This window comes from Glycine soja, chromosome 19 (assembly GCF_004193775.1).
Source record: "Glycine soja cultivar W05 chromosome 19, ASM419377v2, whole genome shotgun sequence".
NCBI classification, from domain to species: domain Eukaryota; kingdom Viridiplantae; phylum Streptophyta; class Magnoliopsida; order Fabales; family Fabaceae; genus Glycine; species Glycine soja.
Genome location: NC_041020.1, coordinates 39,915,483 through 39,931,866, shown reverse-complemented (window position 1 = coordinate 39,931,866; position 16,384 = coordinate 39,915,483).

Sequence of the window (16,384 nt, the reverse complement as noted above, 5' to 3'; positions counted from 1 at the left end):
TTTTTTATACTTTACTTTAATTCAAGAAAATTTCTTATATTTTCATCCTTTCTTTTTCTGTCCTCTAAACCAAATATATTATAAGTATCACTGAAACTAGAAAAGGCCCCTTGTTCTCTCATTGAATATATACCACCTTACTTATACTTTTAGTGATGTCTCTCACCTTAACAATACTTTAATGTTATAGTTAAGGACTTAAGTAGAAATACAAAGCTTAAAACAAAATGTTGAACACTTAAGAGTTTCTACATAAGTTAGTGTTTTGTGCTTAATATTTTGGCTGTATCATGTAATTGATATTAATGATGCCTTACATATAAATATAATTAATAATTATGGTTTTATTTTTCCATGTACAAATTTCAGATAGTAAAGAGATTATTTGATGTTAAGGTGCAACGTAGCACCTAATAAATATATAAACGAGTCAAAGTGTTTTGTTTTTCCCACACGGGTAGGTTTGGCTGTCTGGAAGAGAAATAAAAAAAATGTTTAAATTAAAATAGAGAGAAAGTGGTCTGAGACCCACATTATTTTTAAAATTTTCCCCTTAAATAGTGACTTCTCCTCCACAACCAAACTATCCCTAAGAGTTCCCGTCTAAAGAAAAGGAGATACAAAGTATACAAATGTATAATTCTAATTTTTCACACCTTAATTTTTACGTCTCCATTGTATCACTCTTTATCTCTTTAATTTTCCATTACTTATCATTTTTTATTAATTTTTTTCCCGTCTTTTCCTTTCAAATGTGTTGTATACACCTTGCAAGGCTGTTTTGGTTGTTGTAACACAATTTCATATTACAAATATGACAATTGTTTTTTACTGCACAGATATGAGAAGTTTTAGTAACACTGATTAGTTTTTTTTTTTTTTTACAAAATTACGAATACAGTCCATTAAACAAAGAGTGAAATATATTTAATTTTGTGATTTTTAATAAATTTTAACCAATAATAAAATATGTATTACAAAGAGTGTATTGCTAGCATCTCAATATACATATTGTCAAGGACACAACTTACAAGAGAAATGCTCATCTACATACAATACTATAACTGTTACTGTTATTTTCTAACCAAACTAAACATTTCAATTCAGCAACTGTAATATCAATTTCAATTGGACAATATCACACTGAAGACAAATTATCAGTTTGATGTGAATCAAACCACACAAGTTGAAGTTGCTCATTATCTCTTCCATGCATATGGCCAATGTGGTGCCAAAGAAAATTCTTGATAACCATGATCACGAAAACAAAAGCATCGGCAGTGAAGGCATAGATTCCCTCTCCCTCCAAGCCCAAGTGCAATGTTAAAGTCAAAGTGGCATCAAGCAGAGAGTAGTGATGGCCAGGCTTCAATAAAATGATTATGCAAAGGGAATCAATAGTCAGAAAAGCACAAGTTAACCATGCAGCTACCTCAGAAGATCCATCTTGATGATGCTTCTGTTCAATTCCTGAAATGAGAAGGGACATGATCCTCATAACTACAAATTCTCCAAGAGACTTCAAGAAGAAATGGTTCTTGAACTTCTCGTATGCAGATGTGAAGAAGCTGAAGAAGAGAAGGAAAATCACAAATAGAAAGTGCACAACAGCCACAGAGAAAACCAGAAAAAGTGCATAATTATGGCCATCACTACTAACATATGTTTTGTAAAGCTCGGTTTCCATGAAGAAGCAACATGCTAACATGAAGCTTATTAGACTCACTATGAAACAAATTATACGCATTGGTGTCATCTGAGGATAGACATTTTGTGCTAACCATATTTGGGGTGGGGATGGAAAAGCAATATTATGATTAATAATAGCCCTCCAATAGTACTGTAATACTTGCCTAAAAGTGATAAGTGTTTGGTTTAAATTATGATTTTGTGGCATGGGAATGGTATGACTATTTGATGATACACTTGAAGCTGTTATATGGCTTTGAAAAGTGTTTCCAGTGTCAGGTGGAATGTTTATTGTAGAGTTGAGTTGTAGTGATGAACTTGACATGTATGAGAAAAAAGGGACAATAACAGGATTGGTTATGTATAATATTTAGAGATTTAGTGAAAAGGTTGTGGGGGTAATCGATGAAGGAAAACACAAGAGTATTATTGTGGAGGTTTCATCTAGACTCGTGCTAAGGGTCTTATAGTTGAATACTTTCATGCTTTCCAAAGCAAGGCATAAAAGAAGTTAAAAGAATAAAGTTTTCCCTGGTTTGCTTAATTTATTGATAAAGAAATGCATAAGGATGAAAGCAGCTGAAGAAAGTAATCTCTCTTTCTTGATATATGCTCTATGTCAGTGTTCACATTGGAACAAGTATCACTAGGTATCTAACTTACTGAGATAGTAGTAATACGAAGCAAGTGCAAAACCTTGCATTGATGCTAACACTACTAAAAAAAACAGTTTCTACAACACTTCATCAACATCGGTTTAAAAAAATTGTTATCAAAATTAACACAGGGACATTTTTGAAATTAAATCCAAATTGTCCACATTGGTTATCAAAAAACCGTCGTGGAAAGAACTTTTCAACATCGACTTGTTGTATAACCGATGTTGAAATGAGATGGTCAACATCAATTTATTTAAAACCGTCATTGAATGGGCTTAGATCCTATTTACTCTCTCAAGCCCTAACTTGCAGTGTTTATCTCTCTCATAGAGGTTGAGAGGAGCGACACCACCAAGCATCCTCGTGAGGAGCCCGCAACGCTCACTTGCTATGTGCGTCGCCGCCATGGCATCTCCAATGACGACAATTACAAGGGTGAGGGAGTGTAAGGTGAAACCGCGGGAACCTGACGGATCTCACGAAGTGGATCTTTTTGGAGCGAGAGGCAAGGATGTGGAACAATCCTGACCATTGGAGGCCTTGCATGATGTCGAGGACAATGATGTGGACGTGATCCTCACCATCCAAGCTTGGAAGATTGTAACATCCCATTCTTCATAAAATAAAATAAAAAGAGTTTTATTTAAAAATTAAATAAATGAGAGAAAAATGTTTTTGTTAATTAAAATAAGGATTTCATAGTGTTAGAAAATAAATAGAGTAAAATAATATTTTAGAAAATAAACAAATATTTTAATTGGTTATTTATTTAATGAAAGAGTAAAATAAAGTTCATTTTTATAAAATAAAAAAATAAAAAAATAGAGTAAATAATAGGCTCAAAGTATCCTAGTTATAAATAGAGACATATTAGGTCAGTTTTTACATTTATGATATGTTTGGCTTTCTCTTCCTCCCAAATTCATTCTCCCTCATTCCTCTCTTTCTCACACACACCCAAATTTATTTTAGTAAAACTACAAATCTAGACTCGTTAACTGTCGGATCGTCCTAAAATTTGGACACCACCTTCGAAACTCATTTTTGCACATTCTCACCGTTGGGATTTACAAAACAATGTCTGTAGAGAGAGATATTCCCCTCGCACAGAGACTATGAAATTAAGGCTCCAATCCATTCTCTGTCTCTCTAACGCTTGAAAATCCTAGCAGAGCAACCAAAGGAAAAGCTTGAGGAATCTTAGAGAACCGCTAGAGACGTCGCTATCGCTGTCGGACTACACACGTGATCGCACTTAAAGGTAAGAGATGAGTTTATCGCAATGAGATTAGAATAAATATGTGTAGGGATTCTTAGAGTATCAAATTGGAGTTTATTTTGGGATGTTTACTATATGATAATTTTTCCTTTATGATTATAATCACGAGATTGTTATGTTTGACAAGCCAATTGATGTCCTAATATGAATTGGTTGATAAAATTGAGTGCTCTTGGTGTTTTCGTGTTTTTGAACCTATAATTTTGATATGATTATGTGAAATTGTTTGAGGGATTTTGCTCCCCATGTTGTGAGAAGCATTTATGTATAATTTGTTTGTGTTTTGCACAAGATTTACTAAATTAGTGTGATAATTAGATTATTGGAAACATACACACACATGCGCGCACACGCACATGCACACACGCATACACACACATGTGAATTGTTAAAATAAATTAGGAATTAATATTTCAAATAATAAAATTAAATTGAAGGAAATTAATATATTAAGACTCAACGATAAATATTTTCAATGCATTTTTTAGTGTAATTATTTATTAATTCTTTTTAATTGAAAATAATATAGTTTGATTTAATATATGCATGTTTTGTGCCATGTAAATATTAATATTGCATGATGTTTATATGATTCATGAGGTGTGAAAATATGTTGCATTGAGATTATAATATTGTGATTGAGATTGAGTGTATGTGATAAATTGAATGTGTTGAATTGTAAGATACGTGCGTATTGATATTTTGTATGCATTGAGTTGTGAGCTTTGAACCATACAATCACACAACTGAAAGACCTTTTAAGGGTTATAATTTAATGCACGACGAGTATTGTGATGAGATCCATTGTGGAAACCCAACAAGTTGAATCGCTTTGACGTGCGACGAGTTAAAATGATTTTGAAAACAATTGAATAATTGTGTGTATTGTACAGTTCAAACTCCAGTGGCACATATATATTTTTAAATGTCTGTGTTTAATGAGATGATTAGTCACATAAACATAACATATTAATATTATTATTGTGTGACATGTATATGATGCATGAGGCGTGATAACATGATGTCTTAGGATTATGAAACTGTGATGAACTGTGTGTAAGTGACAAGTTGAGTATGTGTTTATTGTGAGATCACACGTGTATTGAGATGTTGTATGCATTGAGTTGTGAGCTATGAACCGTACAATCACATTACTGTAAGACCCTTTAAGGGCAACGAGTTAATGCACGACGAATATTGTGATGGGATCAACTGTGGGAACCCAACGAGTTGAATCACTTTAAGGTACGATAAATTAAAATTATTTTGAAAATAATTGAGGAGTCATGTGTTTTGTATAGTTCATAGATAGATTTTGCGTGTTAAAATATTTTTTGGGTTGGACCTAAATCAGGAGGGAGAAGCCCTAACGAACTCTTCAGAGTCTAGGCCTTGGGAGTAAATACACCTAGTTTGAGTGCTCCTTTAAGCCTATGTCGATCCCACATGATTAGAGTATTTTCACAAAATAGCATGACCCTGATTGGTCTCCCTATGATTTTATCTAATGAGAGTGACCTGACTTACCAGTGTGTGATTTGCCTTGTAATGTACTATTACGCCTCCGACAAGGTTTTTCATTACATGGTATCACATTGCATATAGGATTGAGTCTTAGTGTATATGTTGCATAATACTTGTATAATGATCATTGTGACTTGTTACATGATGGTGAGTAATGAATTGTGTAAGTGTGAGATGTTTTGTTGTACTTGAGATGTGTTATTTTGAACATGTGATTAATGTGAAGGTGTGGAATGTAATTTTGTGATTAAATCTTTAGAACAAGTGATGTTACGCAATGAGTGGTAAACTGATGTGAATTGTGCTAAGTTGAGCTTGTTATACTTATATTATATATGTGTGTGTCTTCGTTTATCTCTATCTGTCTAGGAAGATGATAACTCACTCCCTGTGTGTTGTTTGTGTTTAGATCATGTGATAATCTTAAACCTTGTGTTTGTAGGAGTAGATGATTAGGTGGATGGCTTTAAAAAACCTTATACTAGAGGACGCTGAGACACAATGTTATGATAGGATGTGACATTGAGGTATGAGTTTCTGTTTTAACTGTGATGTTTTAAACATGTTATTTTACTTTATTTTATTTTGTTGCTTAACAGTTATTTTGTAAACTTGAACGTCATTGTTTTGAGCGAAACTATTTCTAAGAAGTTTTATTTGACAACAATGAAACGAATGTGAATCTTTTACCCATCTGGATTTACTTACAATTTTATTGAATAAAATTGATTTAATTAGATTTCGTGCTTTATATGTTTTTTTTATTTATATGCATGTTGGGATAAAAAGTGTCACAAAGATCGCTTGATTTAGAGTGAAGTGTGAGAACTTCACTAGCAATGACACCGAGTTGTAGGATTGGAACACAATGTAGACTCATTGCAACTGAGTTAGGGCTACCGATTTTGCGGTCAGTGGCAAGTTGGAGCCGATGTTGGATCTCACCACGGGTGCCTGCGAAGTACGAGCACTGACACGCTATGGCAAGGTCCCGTACAGCGACAAGAGCTCCACGATCTCCGGTAATACTAATAGCGTTTTTGTGAAGTTGTGCTCTAGTAGCAAAATTTTTTTTTTTGCCTTTGGTATTAAATTAGGACTAGTATGCAGTATACAGTAACCAAAAAAAGTTAACTTTGATTTATTACCTGTGATTTTTTCCAACTGTTTTTTTTTTTTCAATTATATGATGATATATCATTAACTTTAAGTGTTTATAATGATCAAGCAATATATCAATTTGTAATAGTAGAAAAATTATTTGAATTGATTCAAACTAATTTAAAGGAAAATAAAATGGTGTTTCATTTCTCACCCTATGAAGATTTGTAAAGTCCGCTATACATATCAAATTAGTGACCCATTCCGTGCAGTTATAAATAAAATGAGAGGATTGAGCCTGATGAGAAGATTTCATCAATAGGGAACTAGGGATTATGGGTTTGGAATTGGAGAGAAATTGATTAAAGTTTAGTGATAACAAAAATTCAAATTATGAAATGGAAAAGAAAGTAATTTTTTTGTTATAGAACTATTGAATCTCTTGTCCATGAGACAAAATTTATCTGTCACAAAAAGGCAGCCTATATATTAAGCTGGACGCAACATTTTACCTTTTAACTTATCTTCTTATGAAATATATACAAAATGAAAAACAAAATAAAAAAACATATCTTAATTTGCAATATTCTGCGCGAGGCTAGAGTTGTGGTCAGTAGGCCATTGCTGCTACTATGAAGAAAGCAAAAATGCCACAATCCACATGATCTGCTGAGTTAGTGCTCTTAAAGCTGACTTAGTTGTCACTATGAAAATACTCATTCATTGTTAAATTTTAAAAGGAAAAGTTCATGTTTTTTAATGAGAAAAGTTCATGTTTTTTTAATGAGAAATAAGTTAGTAGTATTTTTTTTTTATGAAATCAGTAGTAAATTGATCGATCATTTTTAATACATTTATTATGACTCTGTATATTTGGATTTAATTAGTCTTTGATGCAAATCTTAAATAATTATGGGGTTGACATTTCCTCCTTATTCAGGGCATAACCCGAGCTCCAAAAATGATATTGAGATGATCCCAGTGCCTATTAAAAACATATGCATTTCTCACGAAGAGGTCGATCGTGAGCTAATTCAGCCTAAATTATGGATGAATTTCAACTATATTTGCAATATTTGAGGTGGTTATATATATGACTAAAATATTTTTAGTATGAAAAAATTCAATATATTTTTTGTCCTCGTAAAATTAACATGTGTTGTTTTTGGCTTGGAGCTAGGTTTGGACAAATCTAAACCTAAGTGTCCACTAAAAATTGGACACTTGGAGTTATGTGTTTTGCCTCGATCTACTCGAGCTATGCTTGATTAGTTCATGGAATACTAGATTTGTAGGGTTTGGGTGAGAATCATAGTGGGAGTGGGAAGAGGTGTTGAGGGCGCATGATGTTGGTGGTGATGTAGGCGACCTCAACGGTGTGGCGGTTATAGCGAAGGAGGAGTGTGGCTAGGTCAAGGGGTTTGAGGGTGGTGTTTTGTTTTGGTGGTGGTGGCGCTAGGGTGGTGTTTGGTGGTGGTTGTTATGGGTTTGGTTGGCGGCGTGACGATCATAGCAGAGGAGGAGCGTGGCTGGGTCAGGGGTTTTGATGGTGTTCAGTTTTGATGGTGGTGGTTGTTATGGATTTGGGAGAAAGGATTTTTTTTTTTTTTTGCAAAAAAAAAATCTTATAATTGATAACGATTTTTAACCCCCAAAAATTATCCTTTAAAATATAAATTAACAAAAATGTCACGTAAACTCATATTTATCTAAGTTTGACTCCGGGTAAAAAAGAAACAACACATTTTAATTTTACAATGAAAATAATATATTAAAAATTTTGTAAAGACGAATTTTGAATTTTTTTCATATTTACTGGGATTAGAAACCTATTTTAGCTTATATATATTGGCATTGAAAGAAGTTTGACAAGTTATAACCGTGGAAAGAAGTTAAACATTTATTTTATTTTCTAAAGTCTTAAAATTAATGATAAAAATATAAAATCATTAAAGTTTACTGCTAATAATACTAAAATTTATAATAAAAAAATATCCATGAAAGACTCGTCCATTGAACTTCGGGTTAAAAAATTATTTTTATCAAGATGTATTACACATTTAATCTCTTAAAATGGGGTATAATTTTGAAAAATAAAAATAAATTCAAATATTTCACAAAAAAGGTTGAAATTTACCATAAAATGAAAAGTCTTATTCAGAACTCGTAGCCATCTAAAACCAATGTAAACTTGATTTAATTGGACATCAATATCTACAAACACATACATATATAATTTAATTTGCAATGGACTAGCAAGATCATTTAGGAGTGTTGGCAATCTATTAATATGAATGATGTCCAGAAATCGGGTGAATAATGAATCATTCATATTTTTAACAAATGCATAAAACTTATTCAAACTATTAAAATAGAAAGAAAAATTATTATAAAAAACCTCCTCTCGGATCTTAGGATAAATAAATTTGATTAAATTAATGAGTCTGTTTTTATATTATTTCAGACTATATTATATAGTTCTTTTATTTATTATTTGTGAAATTTATTCCTCACATGATATTCATTAAATTATGAAATGGATTTTTATCTATCTCTAGATTTGAGATAAATGAAAATTTTATACATAAAATCTTTTTAATTATAATCAATATCTTATTACTAATAATTCTAACAATTTTGAAAGAAAAACTAACTTACTAATGATTTTATTAATCACATTCCACAAACTTAGAGCTGAAACAAGGATGAAGAATGGCCAGTTTTTGAAACCAAGGCAATAAGAATGTCTGATTTAGAGGTATCAGGAGTACCAAATTTGAAGGCACTCGATACCAACCTGTACACATCATCTCACACTGTCGTCCAAAACGTCTTGTATATGACAGTGTATGTGTGTGTGTGAGCTGGCTTTGTCACCCTTTCTCCCTTTCAATTATAAGGATTCAGGTATATTTGATATTTTTTTGTTTTAAAAATTAGTTTTTAAAATAATTTTATGTCACCAAGTAATTAATAATTTGTCTAAAATTTATTTTGTATTGGAAATTATTTTTAAAATTAAAAAAGTAAAAAAAAACAATATTGAGAGACTTCTATTTTGTAGTTCTAGTTCAAAGGCATGAGTCATCTGAATGCTGAGATGATGTAGCATGTGATGAGATAGTTTGGTGTGAGAGTTTTGAAAATTTAAAACATTTTTTTTAAAAAGAGAAATCAAAAGAAACAATAATCTTAACTATATTACTTTTTATGCTCATCAATAGAGGTAAAAAAAATAAATTATGAGTGTAGGTCGATTAAATGACCTAATCAATCTAAACCAAACTAAAGAAAAAAAATGAGTTGGTTTGAACTATCAATTTGGTTAAAATTTTAAAATTATAAACTTAGTGACATTTGTTCAAGTATTAGTTTTGGGTACGTGGAACCCTATCAACAACCAGAACCTATACCATTTTAGATTTTCTTTTTAAATTTGTAATTCTATAATTTTATATTATATAATTCTATAATTTTTACTTTTGAACTTATTCATTAATTTTGTTTCATTTTATTATAATTTTTTATTTTATTATTTTATTGACTGGCCCTATGACTAGACGACTCAGATCAATCTAAATGTAATTAACTTGATTTGAATCTATTTATAAAATAATATGTGAAAATTACTATTCAACCTTAACCAATTAACATTAATTGATTTAGATTTAAGTGTCTCTTAAACCCAAACCAATTTAAACCGTGACTATCCTTAACTTACCAAGAAATGTACGTCTATTAAATTTTTTATAATTTTAATTAATTTCTGTAGTCCTAGTGTCCCACCATGCACCATTGCTCTGCTGTCCCTCTCTTACATCGAATATGATTTGGGCCATACACGTATGTTGTTGACCCACGAAACTCTAGAAATATTAACAAATTAATCTCATGTATCATTATATGAAACCTTTCACATTTTATATATAAATTTATTACAATAATTAGTAGTCATCAACTCATCATTGTCATCTAAGCCCCATGAGACATATATGCTTTTAACAAGGATCAGTTTCAGGCCTAAAATATATAGATAAATAAATAAAGGCCTTAAATATTTTTTTAATTTTTGCCATATACTTAATTTTTATATTTCATCCTTGATAAAATTTTTTAACAAACCTATTTTTTATATTTAAAATTTTTTATTTTAAATATCTGTCATCAATTAAGTAATAAAATATCCATAAAATATTTGATATCCATCAATTAAGTGATTAAGTATCAGTAAAATATTTGATAATATAATTTGTAATGACGGAAGGATTATCCGTATTTAAAGTTTGATTTTAAAAATATAATAAAAAAAGTTTAATTTTTTTTTAAAAAAAAACATGTTGACTTTCACGTCTTCCCCATGTGCGCGACCTCCAATCAATGCCCACCGCGCGCCAGCCCTCCACCAAACCACCGTAAGCAACCAAATCTGATCCGCAACGCCTCCGACCGCCATAATCGCGAGCGCCACCACCATTTTCTATCAGATTTGGCCACACGGACCATCACGCCGCTGCAACCCCGTCCTTCACCTACCAGGCCAACTCCATTACCACCACCTTAACGGCTTAACCCACCCAAACAGCACCCACAAGTTCAGATCTGAGCCAAACACCAACACCCCACCCAACCCCTTCCACCAATCATAATTGTTCAGAATCACAACAGAGGAATTAGAACCAGAATTAGAAATAGGACCGACCAAGTTTGAATTTTGAGCGTAACCCAAAATCTGATGAATGGTGTTCGAGATACCCAATTGGTTCCTCTCCAAGGTTTCAATGTCAAGTTCGGGTCTTTTGCAGGATTTCCCGGAGGGGTCGCCGACACACGCGGTGGTGCCGTAGATGAGCACGAGAGCGCGGTGGCCGCAACGACAAAACTAGGAGAGGAGGATGAGGCCAAGGAGGTTGTTGAGGTGGAGGGACTCCGTAGCGGGGTCGAAGCTACAGTAGACCTTGAGGGGTGGCGGTGTCAGGCACACGCTGCGGAGCGCGTCACTGGTGATGGACTAGACCAGACTGCGCTCTTCGACGTTTGGAATGAAAGGGCTTGTGGCAGCGTTGCTGGAAGCTGTGGTTGTGTTGGGGGCAATAATGGGAGGTGGGACCGACGAGGAGGTTGAAGGTGTTGGAGGGGTGAGGGGGGTCGTAATCCACTGATAGTGGGGGTTTGGGTAGTTTATAATAATGCTGCACATTTTATTTTTCAAGTGAATTAAAAGATATTTCATAAATAATTCAATTCGATTTCAGTCATAGAAACAGTTTGAGTTCTGAGCAAAGAAATATTTTAGTTTAGTAGTCTTGAATCAGTCTGATTTAAATTTTAAAATACCGTGTACCAAACTAAAAAAAATAGTTTGACTTATTTGATTTGTGTTGAACAAAACTTGGTTTGCATGAAAATCATGAACAAAACTTGGTTTGCTTGAAGTCTAAGCTTTAAACTCTGTCAATACAAAAATAATGTCGTATGCTCACCTTTGGAATATTAAATTTAGCTAATCAATTATCAGTTAAATTTAAATTTTTTACTTTAATTGATTCCGACAGGTTTTAATCTTTAAAAAATTTAAATTTAATTTTAAAACAGATATGGACAATTTTTTGAACATTCACATATTCACATATCTGTTATTAAATATTTAACGAAAAAATAATCAAACACAAAAATTAAATATATACTGGAGATAAAAAAAAACATAATTAAATCATATATAAAACTAAGAAAAATAACTCATTCTTGTTGGCAAAGTGTTCTATCAAGAGTTGTAAGTAGTAACCCAGATTCGTCACTTCTTGTTCCAAGTGAAATTTAACACGTTCACATGATCATACATGGCACTCACCTTTCGATTATCTGAGATTAATTTAATTGATTGTTTTTACAAGCTTAAAAAAATAGTTTGTTCCGATTTATTTTTAACAAACGTACCATTGTATTGTTTTGACTTCTATTTATTAACAATATCATGAAAGTCAAATAATTCGTACTTCTTGCAGTTAATTTCTTTGTTACCACGACCCTGAACCTGCAAAATGCAAACCACACTTCAGAGTTGGTGTTAAGGCATTAGTGTAAAAATATTCGTGTTACGAAACCAAACCAATGAGAACTTTTACCTTACATCCAAAAAACAACACTATTAAATGTTTAACGGCAAAGTTAAGAAAAACAAAAAAATAATGAGAAAGCCCCATGCCACCAGTAGTTTATCTTTCCATGTTTTTTCTGTTCCTTCCCTTCTTTTACTTCAATTCTGAGTTGTGCCAAGAAGGGAATTCATCCCTTTAAGCCCAAGTGACTTACTATAGTGTCTTGGTTCGTTTATTTGGTGGTTCAACTTGTAGTTTGAAATATGGTTTTGCTTATGTAGATAGACTATAATAGTCAAGAATCTTATGTTAACTTTTATCTTTTCAATAAATGCGAGTTTAATTCCATCCGATGCTACTAAAATCCTACGGCAATCCTCCATAGAAAAATTTCCTGACACTCACAGATTAGTAGCATCAGACATAATTAAACCCACGTTTAGGCCTATATAATAATTTTCGAGATAAGTGTCTACTAGTGTGCAACTTCAACATGCCATTGGTGCATATCTCTCCGTTCTACAACATTTTGTGACTAACAAAGGAAATCTGTTTTGATTTGGTAAACCATGTCACTGAAGGAGAGGAATATTTCAAAGCAAATATATAAGCAACATCTAAAAAAATCCCAAGGTCATATACTATTTTCATGTGTTTATTGAAATTTTTTCAAAAAAGGAAACAGGAATACAGATGGACAGCAAAAAGTTTCTTGCCAGCCAATGTGTTGTTGACACTTGACAGTACAAGATTATCTACCTTTTTTTTTAATATTTTTTGCCCTTTTACTAGTTTTTACCACTGTTCCAATTTTATGACCGATGAACTGATTTTTAGATCCATATGTTTGTCCAATGTCAAGAAATTTTGTGGATTTAAATGACAATTCATTGTATAATTAAGCAGTCTTTAGTCAATACACATCAAATTACTTTATGACTTTATCTGATGTATTCCTTTAAACATAAAGAGCTACATTCTTTGCATCTTTGACCCCATTTGATTTTTGTGGTCTGGAGGTATCTCTTCCAACTTCGTGGTAGACCCTTCATCTTTTTTTCCACTTTTCTAGAATCCCTCACCTCTGGTATCCTACGTGCCAATATGCTCAGTCCTTTTATTTTTAGAGAGGTTTATTGATCTAACCAACATTTAAAAACTAAATAGAACAAAACTACCTTTTTACTTGTCTATAAGATTGATAAGATTTTTTTTAATGCTGAAATTCATTTAAGTGATTGATTTCTTCAAATACATGTTTTTTCATGCGTACAAACTAGGGATTAAACTCTTTATTACATGTTTAAGAGATTAAATTATCTACTAATCATGTCAGCTGGTGATTAATAAGAAAAATTAAATTACAAAAGAATTACAATTTTTTTTCTCAACCGGATAAATTCGTTAGAGATATTGCTTAATTTTTCGAAACAGTGGTTTTTCATGCTAACCGGTAATATGCAAAGTGCATAGATAGTAAAATGGTGATTATTTCTACAGCTATATATGGCACATTGGTTAGCCAAATCGTACAGTATTTTTAACATAAGCTGATGTACTAGTCTTATCAATTAATAACTAATAACTAGCATGTCCTTTGAAAGGTAGGTTATTAACTTTCATTCAATACATTGATAATGTAAAAATGGATATAGTTGGTGTTGAATCATTGACCAGCAAAAGTTCAATTTCTTTTTTGTTTGACTAATTTTCTTGATCTTAAGAATTTTTTATTGTTTTTTGTACAGATTCTGATCTAATACAAGTAATATAGACAAAGTTTAATTTATATACACTCGTCTAATAAAAATTTACTTTATCGTCGCAACATGTTAATAAATAGAAAGATGTAGTCAAATAATTAAATTTTATTAGGTGTATATATATAAAAGAAGGAGTCAAATTATTTCATGATAAGATTTTTATATTTATTCTCCTTGATAACTTTTTAGGGGAGACTTTGTGGTCAACGTTTACTTAGAAAAGTATATTACATATTAAAATAAAGTTGATTGATGAAATATTAAATAATTTTTAAATTATATGAAATTTTATATACATGACTTCTTAATGTGAACTCTCGTTACCAACGGTTGAATTAATGAAATTCTATCAAGAGTGTCTCCTCATTCTATTACTTTTGTCATTAAAAAATTAATGAAATTCAATATCTGAAAAAGGATTTATTAAATAAGCATTACTTACTCATCAAATAAGTTAATTTTTCTCAGCCACTGCAGGGTTGCTCTGTCTCATAAAACATTGTCAGTACACTAGCAGCTCCACAAATAACTCTCACTTACCAAATCTGTAAAAACTTTAAACGCATGAAAATTTAATTCAGTAGGTTTTATTAGGCTTACAATAGCCAACTTGAACCCTGCTTTTATCCCCCCCCCCCCCCCCTTTTTTTCGTTTTTCACTAACTTTTTATTGTCATTGTTCATTGAGCAATTAATTTCATCTAATTGGATGATGACATGATTGTTAAAAGGTTGAGGAGCAACAATGGGAGTTCTATTGGGTGAGTGCTGGTCTATCTTACTGCTTTGAGAAGTTCAGCGTCTTTATATGCAAATTAGATAGGCAATTCTATGTCACAACAAAGTAAACCTTCTATCTTCTACACCTTTGATGTAACTTGACTATGCAAAATTATCTTTAGACTCTTCCTGGCCTTTTAAATTGGTGAAATTTCACCTCCACATGCGATTTTCCTTTATGTTTCAACACGTTCTATCCTTTTTTTTTTCTACACTACATGTATTTTCACTAGAAATAATTCTATTTGAGTTGAATAAGACCATGTTTTATCTAATTTCATTTAATCTATCTAAGACATTTATATTCATTTAATTGGGTCTGCATCAGGGGTCCATCATTCAACTTAATAATAAATTTTGTCTATTAACTATTCTCAGAATTCATTTGGAAATTTAGTGAAGCAGTCAGGTTTATTCATCTCACAGAACTTGCCAGCTAAAGAATTGGTGGAGAATTGACTAACCAGTCCAAAACCAATAAAACTAGTGGTGAATTAGTTAGAATTTTTTTTTCTATTTTCAACTCAATTAATAAACTATTTTGAGGCAAATGAAGTTTCAATATAAATTTATAAGAGCCTATACATGAGACTCTCGTGTAAGACATAAGATGATTTGTTCGGTTTTAACTTTTATGTATGTTGTGAACATGAATCCTCAATTCAATATCTTAACTTTTACTCATTTTTACAAATTTTAACGCGTTAAGAAGTTTATTTCCTTTTTTATGCAGCAATACAATAAATTTCTATACCTCACTTTTTGTTGTATTTCAGTAAGTTCTTAATGTGATATTTCATAATTGATTATTATTTACCTTTTTAATTAATTTTTTTATTTTTACATGTCATATAATATGATTCAATTGTAATTAAAATGTCATAACTATATATATATAAGGAATAGAAAAAAAAATCTTTTAATTCTAGAGAAATTAAAGTTGAAACTGGAGTGGACTCTTTCTAACCATACTAAGTAATCTGTCCAACTGGCAATACATAATATTACAAATACGTAACACTGTTAAGTCGTTATCGTCTCCTAGGAATGTTAGTAACATTTTTATTATTATTAATTAAAATTTATTAAATAAAGTAAGTTTAAGTTATTCATTTTTGTAAAATTTTTTTGCTGAATTTTCATTTTTTAATAAAAATAACGTAATTCATTATTATTTGGTAAATTATAATAAATAATGTAGATAGACTTAGAATCTGGTAAGAAAAATTAATACAAATGCATTGTCATTTGTCCCCATAATTTTTTTTACACATTTAATATAAAAGTAAAAAGAATCCATCACAGTTACAGTTGGTGAATACATATAATAATGTAAAAAATATTTATTCTACGAATACATGAATTATTTATTCATAAAAAAATACTGAGAAAAAAATAGTGATACATCACTGCTATGACTTGAGCAGTGATAATAGATAAGGAGAGAGAGGGAGAGAACAGTGACACATAGTAAGGAAAATCCAAAAAAGAATC